The following is a 14,782-nucleotide window of genomic DNA, read 5'->3' as shown; positions in this document are numbered from 1 at the left end:
GACCCTTTCTGGCCAGACACTGCGCATAATACAAGAAAGACATCTGAAGAATAACGCTGGTTCGTCTCCTTTAAAACTGTACTCAAAATTCAGCTACACTGTAATAATGTTCTTGTGCCTCTCAGATCGGAGCACACAGAGAGCCTACTCCCGCTGTGGTTCCATCTCGGAAACGGGACTTGCGGCAATGAAATAAAAATAGAAGTGAATTGTTAATTGCGCATATGAGATCTTGTTACCGCTGTTGATAGTAACCGCTTTTGCAACTAAAAAATAAATATGTTATTAAGTTTTTTGAAACTGCACCACTTTTTTGTACATGTTCTGAATTTTTAATGTTATATTTTAAATTAGCGTTTCTTAACCTTTCTTATCTTTTCCTCAATTTTTCGAATAATATTGCTATCCCAAAAAATTCCTCCACGAAACTTACTTATATATACAACTATTAATAACATTCTTTTCCTTTTATTAAGTACACGTTTATCAAGTATCACCGGTTTAAAAGGCCAATTTTCTTAAAGTGATCAATATTTCTGATAATATGTGAATAATCAAATAACGGTATTGATCACCACTGAGAATCATATTTTCTGGACACCTCAACAAAGCAACGAAATGCTCTGAAGCCATTGATGATATTGTTAGAGAGATTTAAAAATATGCAGATAATTCTGGTTAGTTTAAGTAAAAGATAACTAACGATTTACGAACTTACGAAATCTTATACAGTATTAAAAAAAATCAATCTACCTATTTAAATATCCTCTCTCACAAACGAATGAGATATTGTCCCTGTTTACCTTGAGCACCATATGTGTCCTGTATTAAACCAGTGAAAGATATGCGAATCCAACCCGTACATCTGCTTCCTATACTGAGCCCACCAGTGGCCGGTGGCTGAGAACATTGAACACTGATAGTTCGACTCAGGTTCGAGTCCCAACTGACGGGCTTCCTGCATGGGTATTTTTGTGGTTTTTCCAATGCATAAAATATTAGAGCCAATTTCCCTTAGAAAGTCTATTACAAAAGCTTTCCTTTCCTCAGTGTATATCCTTCTAGTGCTTTGCTATCAATTAGCCTAATCTCTGTATAGGGAGCATTAAAGGTTATTTCACTATGATGTCATGCAGATGTCGCTAAATATACTTATTACTATATTTATGCTTTGGAATAATATAGCATAATGAAGATTACATTCTAACGCAAATTCTTCAAAAATAAATCATATTCCTAAAGCCTGATTATTGTAATCTGAGCCGTCGGTGTACTGTTCTTTTAGAGTTCTCCAATAACTACATCCGTTGTTTCGGTGAACTGAAGAATATGATGAATTTACGATTGTGGAATCTCTTAAAACTCGGAGTCTTAGGCCTGCCTTGTAAACCAGACGATAATCGGAATCTACATATGCCTCTAAGTGTGTTTTCTTTCGCTCCTCGCAGTATCTCATAGTAGACAAATAAGAAATTAAATACAGAATTGACTTAAAATCACATTTACAGATGATTAGCCCATTCATTACTATTTATAATGCAACCATTTGCAGTTTCTTAAAAAACACGATTCTGTAGAAACCTAATTGAAAACGTTGCTTTAGAACAATAAATGCCAGCCATTACTGTATGGTGATTAGCAGAACTAACCTCTATATCTTCGTGTCTCGGTTTGAATCCAGAAGAAAACATGGATATTTGTTAATGTACGGTATCTTTGCAACCTAGAAATGTAGTCAAAAATAACGTCGATCAGAGAGTCTTGCAGAGAAGTTAGTGGTAAGCGAATAGAGGTACGCGACCTGGGTTTCCTCCCGCAGAACGTTCTCGATCAAAACAGTACGGACCTAAGTAAAGTCGTGCTGTCACCTAATACACAAGACTGTTCAATAACAGGCTTTCTCTTCGCCATGATAAATTTGTAGAAATTTTCATTTTTATTATTTCTTTTGCAGTATCTCAGAAACAACTGTTTTACAGTTTCTTGTATATGAAACTTTGGGTGCTACTTTGGTAGACGGTTGCACGGATTTTGGCGAGTAATACAACTTATGGTAAACCCATTGCTGGATAAGTTATTTATGGTAACCGATACCTTTTGTAATTTTATTTAAAAAATAATGCTTTTTTATTATGCATAACTTCCGTGTTTTAAGTATTATTTATGGCTTCTAAATATTAAAAATCAATTTAATTTTACATTTCTATTTGAAATAAAAATTTTGTTGTTTATAACATTTTATATAATTTTATGTTGTGGATGATGTAATCAATAACGTCACCTTACTTAAAAAGTAGTTGGTTTTATTAATATCTATAAATTTAATCTAATGTTTTAAACATTATTTATGGCTGTTAAATATTAAAATACAATTTAATTTTGCCTTTGTTTAAAAAATGATTTTATTATGAATGATTATTTAAATAATTTTAATTCTATGCGTGATGTAATCAGCTCCCTGATTGGTTACTGAATATTTGTACATTACCGCGCCATTTTAAAATTTTATTATTCATCTCTTCGAATTCCTCAGATTTCAAATGGAATGGATATCTCCGTTTCGAAGATGAATGTTGTTATTGGTAATTACCAAGAATTATTGGTATTGGAATAAAAAAAAATTGCCCTTTGAGACCTTATTTTGGCCAACCTGTCTTTCCTAATCAAAGATTTATTTATAAATTGTTAATAGCGTCAGAGGAAATTTATTTTAAATTTTTCGAGGAAACCTCGCTAAATGCTTCTTCAATGAAGTGCGAGATACGTGGATAACAGATGAAGATAGAGATTAAAAGAGCCGATTCAATTATGATTTCGATTTTGTTTATGGTACTTATCAATAAACAAGAGGTTAAATTACTCAAAAAAATTTAAGTACATATTTTTCTTTTATTTTATAATTTTATACTTCAATTTTTGTTAAAAAAATTAATATACTATTTTCAAAAATTGCTGAGATAATTATTGTCGCATATGTTTTAATGTTAATTATATTTTATATAACGTATTTTAAAGTATTTGAATTTAATAATATTCTAATTCCTTGAAATGTTGGTGGGATGGTTTTTAATTCGATATTCAATATCAGTAATATTTTAATCTAATTAAACGTTGGCACAATTTTTTTATAGCGGTGTGTTTATTCTCGTTTTTGCTATATGAAAGTAATAATAGCCTTACTTTAGTATTATATTTATACTCATAGTAAATGTATTTATTTACACTTGCCTGCCATCTTAAAAAACGACATTTTCAACAAAAAATTAATCCATTACTTTTAACGATATTTATTTTTTTTTAAGTTTCGAATACTTTACTATGCGTAAAAACAGCGTTTTTCAAGATGGCTGACGATTGTAAAAATCGCGCCAACAATTGTGCCAACGTAAATCGCCAAAAACCCGTGCAACCGTCTACCAAAGAAGCACCAAACTTTGTCTAAAGATTATGACAGAACTTTAAAACGTTGAGAGAAAATTCTGAAACATCGTCTTGAAATTAATGTTTTTTGATCTTAAAAGATATTAAAACTAAAAACAGTAAAATGATGCATATTAAAAATTTTTCAAAACATTTTAAATAATATTTTAATCATCAACGAGTTCTCAAATTAAACTCGTGAATCCGAGCCAGCTTACCTTAGAAAGTTTTCCACGAAGGCTTCCCTTCCCCTTAGACAAATAGCCTTCGTATGCTTTGCCGTATTCAAAAAAAACCTAACCTAACCTCATATTAAGCATATGAATATTCCTTGTCTGCTTGTAGCTATTATGCTTGAGGAAACAGTTAGTTCTTCATTGTTATCTTAAAATTGTCAGCCGTATTTTATGTATTTTATATTGAACATGTAATATATGTGTGGTGTAAGCAATGATTCAATTCTCGTTTCTTACTAACTCTTGAATTTTGCAGCATGTTTGATTGCATGTTTAATCTAAAATATTTATTGTATTTTTCATCGTATAACTCGAGATTTTAGACTAAAACAATACCTTTCAAAAGGTCTAATCAACTTATATATCAGTTATAAAATACATAATAATTTCGTTTTGCATATACTAATGAATTTGTGATTATATCGAATAAAAGTGATAAATGTGATTTTGTCATTTTAAAAAGTTAAATAAAACAAAAATATTTTTAATTATAAAAATTGAAAACAATAAAATTGTGCTATTCTCTGAAAATATTGTGAAAGAAAAAAATAATAATAAAGACTTATGTGCTAGCGAAACAATTTAAAAAACTAATTTCTGCAAATAAAATCTTTTTTAATTCATGTATTTCCAAATCACTGGCTTACGTTTAATGTCAGTTGTCATAATTTGAAATTAAAATTTTCACTTTTTTCATTTCATTTATCTTGAAATTGGTTTCACAAACTACCTAAAACATCTTTAACATTCGGATGATACTGTTTAAGGTGCTACTTTGGCAGACGGTTGCACGGATTTTTGGCGATTTACTTTGGCGCAATTGTTGGCGCGGTTTTTACAATCGTCAGCCATCTTGAAAAACGCTGTTTTTACGTTATTTTGCGCATAGTAAAGTATTCGAAACTTTAAAAAAATAAATATCGTTAAAGATAATGAATTAATTTTTTGACGAAAAGGTTATTTTTTTAAGATGGCAGACAAATGAAAATAAATACATTTACTAAGAGTATAAAATACTAAAGTAAGGTTAAATTATTACTTTCATATAGCACAGAAATAGAATAAAAACACCGCTATAAAAACGTTGCGCAACGTTTAATTGGATTAAAATATTACGTAAATTGAATATCGAATTAAAAACCATCATACCAACGTTTAAAATAATTAAAATATTACTTAAGTTCAAATACTTTAAAATAAGTAACTAAGAACGCTTCGTACACTAGAGTTAAAATGACAGCAATTAGTTTATTGCCGGTAAAAAAGGAGAAATGTCTAATACTTTTTTTAACGTTACAGCGGTTATTTTTTCCACCGTGACCAAAATACCATATACGGCTGTCCTCAGAATCGGATCTTCTAACGATCTTCATCTGTAATCCACATTTCTCGTACTTCATTGAAGAAGCAACTAGCGAGGTTTCCTCCAAAAATTTAAAATAAATTTCCTCTGACCCTTGTAGCAATTTATAAATAAATCTTTGATTAGGAAAGCCAGGTTGGCCAAAATAAGGTGTCAATTGACAATTTTTTTGATTCTGATATCAATAATTCCAATAACAACATTAATCTTTGAAAGGGCGGACATATCAGTTTCCTATGAAATCTAAGGAATTCGAAGAGATGAATAATAAAATTTTAAAATGGCGTGGTAATGCACAAATATTCAATCACCAATCATGGAGCTGATTACATCACGCCTAGAATTAAAATTATTTAACTAATCATACATAATAAAATCATTTTAAAAAAAATGCAAAATTAAATTGTATTTTGATATTTAACAACCATAAATAATGTTTAAAAACATTAGACTAAATTTATAAATATTAATACCAATTACTTTTAAAGCAGGATGACGTCATTGATTACATCATCCACAACATAAATTATACAAAATATCATAAACAATAAAATTTTTATTTCAAATAAAAATGCAAAGTTAAATTGATTTTTAATATTAAGAAGCCATAAATAATATTTTAAACACGGAATTTATACATAATAAAACGCATTATTTTTTAAATAAAAGGACAACAAAGTATCTGTTACCATAAATAACTTGTCCAGCAATGGGTTTACCATAAGTCGTATCGCTCGCCAAAAAAAAAAAAAAAATCGCCAAAATCCGTGCAGCCGTCTAGAACACTCTTTAATTTTATTTAAGAGCAAAAACACATAGAACACACTGCGTGGGGATATACACCCATTTTATTGATTCCCTTAACGTCCACTATTCCGCAGTTTTTTTCGAGTTCTGACACTCAGGTTTAATTATTCTGGAGCTGTATACTAATATCGGTAAAATTTTCTAGCCCATTCTCTTTTATTTTTTTTTTCCTTTCGTTCGAGAATTAGTTATATATATATATATATATATGTGTGTGTGTGTGTGTGTGTGTGTGATGTATCAGCTTTTGTCCAGAATAAATAGATCGTTGAAGAAATATAGATGTAGTCGTAACTTAAATTATCAGATGATAAGTTTTAAAAAACAGGATCCATTTATTATTATTCAGGAGAAATAGCAGTTACAAAATCAGATATCTGGAGTAAATAAAAAAGAATTACTAATAACTTTTTGTATGAAGTTTACTGCATCGTGACATTTAAGAAAAAGCCCCCGATATTATTTTGCGAGTCCTTTTATAGCCTCTGGAAAGGCGGAGCTTCCAAGAAATGACATCAGCCTCGTCAGCCAATCCAGTTCGCTTTAAATATTTCAAGAACATTCTATAACTCTACGTGTAGAAAAGGCGGGAAAAACAACTTGACTACGGGGCTGTGGATTTAATTCCACGTACTTTCAAAATAGAGACCGTCGCCATTAAAAATGAAAAGAACATACAGTTAGAATTTTAAGTGTATTCTTGACTATGGAATTTTATTATTACATATATATATATAATGCAAGGCTTACCTTGTACGCCGAAAAATACGATAAATGATGACAGTTTTAAGACAATAATGAAAGATTAAATTGTTCACCACTAAAATTGTGGTCAGCGTAATTCAGAAATATAGGATAAAAACGATAAGCTAAACAAAGGAATTCATTGATTGCTAAAAAAATTAAAAAATTAGTTGATTCTTTTCCCTACAGTTAAAAAATATATTTAATACATTTTGCAAAAAGCATTTAATTTTTAAAAATTACTTACCTGTATTTTCTTTAATAATCTTAACTGCTATATAAACCTCTTTCTTATAAGATGTAGGTGATTCAAAAAGAAATCTAACTATGGGTGTCTTTCTCGGATTCTTATTCAATCAAATTCAGTCATTTCATTCCAGTTTTAATTCAATGTCTGATCCTAATTCTAAAAATAAAAAAAATCTGATGTGTACACTACATGACTTCCTTGTACGGAATATTAAATTATACGCATTTTTTCTTTCATTTCATTTAAACTTATTAGATTGAATTAAACCTACTTCGCCGACAGCGCACAAACCACAATAGAATAAATGCATTCTTTAAAATTCACTTTGTTTACCATAGCGACATTCTGGCGCAAGGTTTACTTAACAGTATTATATTTCGTTCATATTATAACTCAGAATGCACAAAATTTATATTATTTAAAGAATTATCTAATCTTTGCCACATGTTCTATTCAAATACTATAACAAAGCTAGATGGATGTATAAAAGAAATTAAGCAAACAAAACCAAAAAGAAACAGTTTTTCACAGACGATTGAGTATTTCTCATTCAATTAATTCAGTTTTCACTTCGCGACAAAGCAAAAATACATAAAAACTCAAAATATCTGTATTAAAAATTACGAAGTAAATCTTAAACGCTGATTTCCTCGAAAAAATTCCAGAAAGGAGTAAGCATGATTTAAATAACAAATAAAGGCGTTATCTTTGTTGTTGCGAAGCTAAGTTTCTCTAGATTGACAACAAATCCGCTACTCAGATGTTTCAAATGCAAATAAGAGCAATGGCCGCCATCAAATTAGGCTTAGCGGCACTTAAACAATTTTAAAATTGTTGATAATTCTAAAAATATTGCATACACATTTACTAAAGGCATAAAAACTTTAACCGGAAGATAAGAACAACATAATTCAATCATTTTTAAAGCAAAAAATGTACAATTTACAAACATATAAGAGTAATGAAACTGAGATCACTGAGCCGGGTAACAGAGTGGATATATATATAAATGCATTTATATACGTTTGGTGCGGCCGATTGCAACCAAAATACGAGGTGCACATCTACATGTTATAGCAGTCCTATATAGAAAATTTCAACGTTCTTAGGCTACTCGTTTTTGAGTTATGCGAGATACGTAAGTACGCACGTACGTACGTATATACGTTCGTACAGACGCCACGAAAAATTCTCTTCAGAATTCATGATAAAGCAGTTTTATAATTTTTTTGGAGGAAAAGAGTGTTTTATTCTGTCCTTACATACAGATATCACGGAAATACATCGTTAAATTGCATTTGAAAGAGGTCAAAATGGGATATTTTCGTTGAAACATGCTGCCTGAAACTTTTCGCGATTACAATACTTCCTTTTTACTTCGTACAAGGAAGTAAAAAAGGGTCTGAAAGGTTTGAGACTTTAAATTTCGCCCAAAGGGGCTTTTTTTTAACATTTTGTGGGTTACCTTTATTTATTAAACATCATGTTCTTCGCACTTAAACCATAAAATGCAGTTCAAGAGCAATATCGCAAAATAATTTTAAATTGAGCATATCTTAAGAATTTCTAATGCACAGTCTCACGTGCTGGAAATAAAAAGTTTTTTTCTGTACAACGTTGCCATTGCTCGCTTTGATATGCTTGAGTTTGTTAATCAAATACTCGTTGAAGTTTTACAAAATATGAAATCGATAATAAAACAAATTCCAAATTTCAAATTTGGGCTTCCAGATGCCCATATTTGCAGTAGGATTACGCCATTCAAAATTGGATAGCTCTAGGTACCGTTGTTTTATCACAATGCGAGAAACATGCATACATTTATGCAGATTTTCATTATTTAATTTCTTCAAATATAATACAGGGCGATAACATTTGGTGGCAACAATTTGAAAAGTGAAACGGAAATTCAGAGTGATTCGACTCAAAATCGCAAAACGAAAACAATAGTCCCTCAGGGACAAAACCTTTTGGGACTCATAAACAAACAAAATCAATTTCTTTTAATTTTCAGAATACAAAAAGACGATGTAATTTTTTAAGTTAAAAGCTGTTATAAAAACAAATGAAATGTAGTCCAATACAAGCCGACTGTACAAAATTCAGGGAAGAATCATTTAAAGATTTACTGCTCGAATATTACTAAAATAACATAGAAAAGTAAATTCATTATTCAAAATTCAATATTTATTTTTCAAAATGCATGCATATTAATATTTATTTATTTAAATATTTCGTCTTCACAAAATGCTTATGTCTAAAAATCCGTTAATTAAACATAAATCTTAACAAGCATATACAAATAGTTGAAAAGTTTTGAGACTGTCTCTGTTTCGTTTTTAGAAAAGGCCGCTGGGTAAGGTTTTCGTAGTTTTCTCGTGTATAACGTGAATACATATCACTTTCCCTTATAATGTTCTCCACAAAAGCATATCTCTCTTAGTCAGATAACCCTCGTTTGCTTTGCCTTAATCAATTAAAAATAGTGTCATCTCTAATTTGTTCAGTTTATTGGAAGATATTTAAAATTAAATACATTAAAAGTAAATTCCAATTATGAGATCTGTAATAGCATACACATTTTTTTTTATATTTAAAATATGTCTATCAGATAGTGATCGGTAACTCTTAAACATAAAAGAAACTCGAGTTTATCATAAAATAATTATCACACATCATAATGTTGTTAACTTGTTTAGTCAAACCTGCGTTTATCCTTATAAAAGTAATACTCTGGTGTAGCTGGTGTGATTTCAGTACAACTATGAATAAATTAATTTTATCATAAAAAAACCAGCAACATATTTGAAACTAGCTTGATTTTGAAGTCTAATACTTGATCTACTAGAAGACTGTTAACCTTTAAATATTTTCTCCCCAAAGCTTGAGGGCCGGAAGCCTATTAATTGACCTTTTTCCAACAGCTATTAATAACCAGATTCTTATTAGCTGACATTTCTTATGAATACAGACTGGATTTTGCTTTGTCGATGAACTTTTGTTTTGTAAAAGAAATGTTGTTAATGAAAATCATAACAAAACATAAATGTGAAAAAGGGGCCAAGTTCGAGAGAAAAGACATTCCGTGTAGTTGGTGTCACCCACAAAAGAATTGAGATCTAACGGACGGTTAAATTTACAATATGCAAACATGAACAAACTGTTAAATTTACAACATGCATTAGCGGAGGTGAGATTTGCAAATGATTAAAATTTCAGCCCAGACGCACATCACGCGCGCATGTGACGCTGCTTCAAAGCGCTATTTACGGCTTGGAGTTTTCGACAATTTCAATTTCGGCAATTGTGTTTTTCTTGTGGTTTTTTTCAAAAAAGCGATCAATTATGCCTCGTAGTAAACAGCGATCATCGTTTGATCAAGTATCCAAGTTCGACAGAGGAAAGATAGTGGCCTACCAAGAGTGTGGATTATCTTTCAGGGAAATCGGTAGTCGTGTTGGACGAAACCAAACAACTGTAATGCTGATATGTGACCGTTGGATGCAGGAGGGTACGACGGTCCGACGCGTTCGAACGCATCCACCTCAGTGCACCACTTCACGTGATGACAGGAACATTGTGCGCATGGCAGTGACGGATCGCTCAGTCACATCACGAACCATAGCAGAGCACATTCAGTCTGTAATCCAGTGTCTGCGCGTACCATTCGACGTCGTTTACAGCAGAGTTGTCTGTCCGCAAGACGTCCATTGCTTCGTCTACCCTTGACGCAGAACCACAGACGTCTCCGCTGCCAAAGGTGCGATGAAAGAAGGATGTGGACGGAAGAATGGAATGAAATTGTCTTTACTGACGAGTCACGCTTCTGTCTGCAACACCACGATGGTCGGATTCGAGTCTGGAGACACCGTGGAAAGAGGAGGCTGAACAGCTGCGTTATGCACCGCCTCACTGGTCCTGCACCGGTATTATGGTATGGAGCGGTATTGGATATCACTTCTCGCTCTCCTCTAATATGCATTGCCGGTCTTTAAACAGCCAGTGCTACATCTCCGAGATGTTGGAGCCAGTTGCCCTTCCTTACATTCAGGGCTTGTCCACAGCCATTTTCCAACCGGATAATGCTCGACCACACGTCGCACGCATTGTCCAAGGGTTCTTCGTCAATCGCCAGATTGAATTGCTTCCCTGGCCGGCTCGCTCTCCGGATCTTTCGCCGTAGAAAATATGTGATCTATGGTTGCTGAACGATTGACCCAAATTACATCCCAATCTGCCACACCAGATCAACTTTGGCAACGTGGGGAAGCTGCTTGGTCTGCTGTACCCCAAGAACACATCCAAAGTCTCTTTGAATCAATGCCGAGGCGTGTGGTATCGGTGATCTCCAACAATGGTGGCTACTCTGGCTACTGATTCTGGAAGGAACCACACTTGACAGAAGTCCATAAATTTAATCATTGGATACTTGGTCAACATGTTATCTACTAAAATTTTGTTGTGATATCTCTTGTCTTTCTTGTTGTTGCAATTTGGGTGGCCAGCAGTGTATTTAGCTTCAGCTAAGCTCTCTATAGTTTAGCTCTTACTTCGAGTTTAAGCCCACGTGGAGGTTTTGTTGTAAGTCCGAGAAAGGGGCCAACTGTTCATCTTATTTTGAGTGAATAAAAGGGTAGTTAACCCTTCTTGAGTCTACGACTTTAATTATTTGAACTCAGCGATAAGTCGCTTAACAGTTCCCTAGGTTCTTCAACGTTCATTTAGTAGAATAAGAGTGAGGAAATCTAGAAACTAAATTAAAGGTCATGTTCTTATTTAGCCACGTAAATGAAAATGCATCTAAATAAATACGTACTTAAATTTTTTCCTTGCGTTTACGCTGCACTAGTTTCTTTTTATGAAAATGAAATAAAAAATAATTATATACTTTTTATGTAATGAAAAAGCGTGAAACAAATAAGTGACCTTGAATTTTTTTCTTACGTTTACTCTGCACTGGTTTAAGGCAATTTCTACATTTTCCATAACCGTGGAAATTTTGAGTTTACGCCGCACTGGCTTCTTTTTATTAACAATTTCTATATTTTCCGTGACGGTAAAATGTTAGAATTATTTTGTGTAAAATAATTGAGTCACTGACCAATAATCCTACTGTACGACTAATAATTGTCGACTCATAATAACTTGACACAGAAAGATCAGCTTTCAGAAGAAAACCAATTAACCAACCAAAGTTTTAACTGAGATACTGCAGCTCGCGCGTCCCTCTGCCTATTTATAGGTCCGCCGAAACACAACGCTTGCACGATTTAACTCAGTACAACCTCGGTACCTACCGTAAACAATAATTATTAAATTTTCGACATTTCGCATGAGTATTTATTGGTTTAACCTCGACAATAATGTAGTTATTTTTTATTTATTTTTTTTTTTTAAGTTTTAGATTTTTAAAGGGACATAAAAATGTAAACAATAAGTTTAAACAGCTAATTTTAATAATTAAACAATATAAATGTTCAAATCTTATTTTGAAGTATAGACTCACGTTTCTTTTTTTTTTATATATATTCTATTGTCTTATTTGCATCTAGAATATGTTTCGTTGCTAAAATTTGAGTTACTGAACGGCAACGCTTTTATCGATTGAAAGCTGTTTACATTCTTCTTGCGATATTGCTGTAGTTAGGCCCCCAATCCACTACCAAAATGAAAAAAGAGCCGGTCCTGCACTCTACCTCTGCGGTATCATTTCATCTATTATAAACAGGTTTTTATTCTTTGCTTTCGGCAAAGTTGATCAGCATTTGAGTGGCACGGAAAACGGCGATCAGTGCAACGCCATCTATTGGTGACGTTGTCAAATGCCCCTTATGAGTATTACTTAGTTTAACCTCGACACTAATGTAGTTTTTGAAGTTTTATATTTTTTCCTTTGTATGCCTAGCGATCTATCTTGATGCCAAATTTCAAATATTTAAGTCATTTAGAAGTGGTCTAGATTTTTGATGAGCGAGTCAGTTTCAAGGTTTTTGATGAGCGAGTCTAGGTTTCGTACAAATATAAAACCTTGTTACCAAAGTACAAAATGAATTATCAAAATTGAACATAATATGTTTTATTTATTCGAAATCAACGTTATAAATGACACTCTTCAGACCTTAATAATTCCATAACTATAAAAGGTAGATTAATGAAATTTGGGATTCTAGGTGACCAAGGAATCCCAGTTGGACTTATAAAATTGCAAGTTTGTAGGTCTAATAGCTTTTTAATAATGGGGATCAAAATAATTTTTAATAATCCAGTAATTTTTCGATGGCGGGAATATTAAAGTTGTGTACATTTTCCTCGTCTAAAAGAACACGATAATAGCTGAAAGACAAGATTATGCCATTAATATGGAAGGCTTGGCGGGCATATCGTTCTTCAAGAAAATGTTAGATTTTGAGTATAAAATTCATATCTTTTTTTCTTTTCATTACTTGCTTGTCTAAAGTGTTCCAAAGCATTGTTTCTCTACCTGTTAGCTCTCTTACCATATGCGTTGCAAGTATCAAATCCCCCACTATATTGTTAGCCCAAGGAAAGATCAAAATTCAAAATCTGGAGCATAGTTTCTACTGAGTGTGTATGACTTTTGCAAGTTCGTAAAGTCAAAAAGTAGTTAAACTCAATCATATAAGTGGGTTTATCTTTACTGTGCAGAAGCTTCTATATTAACAGTGCAACTACCTTTAATGGTTTGGACGTTATGAGAATTGCTTCTTCGCCATGAAACTCCCAGACAGCGCTTATCGATGCAAGGTAGAATGGATATTCCAAGAATTACGTCTTTTTAGTTCATTCATTCTTTTTAGTTCTTGCAGCAATGTTTAAAGTTTAGGCAAATTTTTCCTTCTGAAAGATTTAAACTTCCAGAGGTAAGGCTAGCTTTTTTGAGAGTCGTAAAGGAAAGAGTTCTCTGCGATGATAACGTGCTAATGTTTATCATTTTGGTAAATGAAGTCACAAAAGACACTTATTCCTTTCTTTTTCAGACGAATATTTCATGAAATATTCACCCATAATGCATTTCTTTTAGTATTCTGAACGGTTGTAGAAGTACAGAAGTGTACAGGGAAGGATGATCTGCATTTTTAACACACTATGTTCGACAGTTATCAAGTAACCAAACTGGACAGTATAGCAATAACCTGGAATTTTACATACAACGCATTATCGGGTAAGAATGCATCTCTAAAAGTATTTAGCAGATCTTCTTTAAGGAAGATGTAAAGACATTAGGATTTTTTTGGAGGCAGGAGAGATGAAAAATTAACAACGCCTTCGCCGGGAATTGAACCACGGACCTCTGGAATACCGGCCCAGTGTGCATAAACCACTACACCCATGATGGCACGCTAGGAAAGTGGGAGAAATACCTTCTAAAGAGACAATTCTTACCTTTTCTTAAACATTACAGACTGAGCAATTTTCAATGTTCAGTTTTATAAAAATGTTTATTCAAGTGTTTTATATTTTTATTTCAAAATCTTGTACTTACGTGAACATAATGTATTTAGATTTATTTTTATTATATTTCTATTTCAGTGTGAATCGCTTTATTTATGACGCAAATTTAAGAATCTTATCATAACGTTAAACTAAAAAATATTTGTATTCATTTCTACTGAAAATATCACTGGCTGACATAAACGAGTTTTTAACTAGTTTTAAATATTAACCATGCTTTTGTCCAACAGTATTCTGTGGTTAAAAAACAAGAAGAAGGACTGAAGTAATAAAAATGTTTTAATCATAAAAAATGGATTTATCTATTACATTATTCCCAATTTAACGTGTAACAATGGAATGAAACGTATTTGCCCGAGAAACTGAAAACAATCCTTGTTGGAATAAAGAGAAAAAAGTGCTTTTTCTGAAAATATTCCAAGACACCAAAGCAATTTAAAGATAAAAATAGCTTTAATGAAATGAACGGCATGATGTAATATCAAAAGC

The 14,782-nt window shown here is 32.3% G+C and overlaps 1 protein-coding gene across 7 annotated transcripts in view; it reads right to left on the bottom strand.

The window, feature by feature from the left end:
- The window catches only part of LOC118197399 (uncharacterized), a 109,442-nt gene that overhangs the window by 69,958 nt on the left and 24,702 nt on the right, over positions 1-14,782 (bottom strand). For all 7 annotated transcript variants that reach the window (XR_004759586.2, XM_085822652.1, XM_085822651.1 and 4 more), the window contains exon 2: positions 6,818-6,976. The gene's annotated coding sequence lies outside the window, so the exon portion shown is untranslated. The remainder of the gene's footprint in view (positions 1-6,817; positions 6,977-14,782) is intronic.

Source organism: Stegodyphus dumicola, chromosome 8 (genome assembly GCF_044657685.1).
Source record: "Stegodyphus dumicola isolate Sdum_Otavi_A_Nest chromosome 8, ASM4465768v1".
Classification (NCBI taxonomy): domain Eukaryota; kingdom Metazoa; phylum Arthropoda; class Arachnida; order Araneae; family Eresidae; genus Stegodyphus; species Stegodyphus dumicola.
This window is presented reverse-complemented; position numbering and strand designations above follow the sequence as displayed.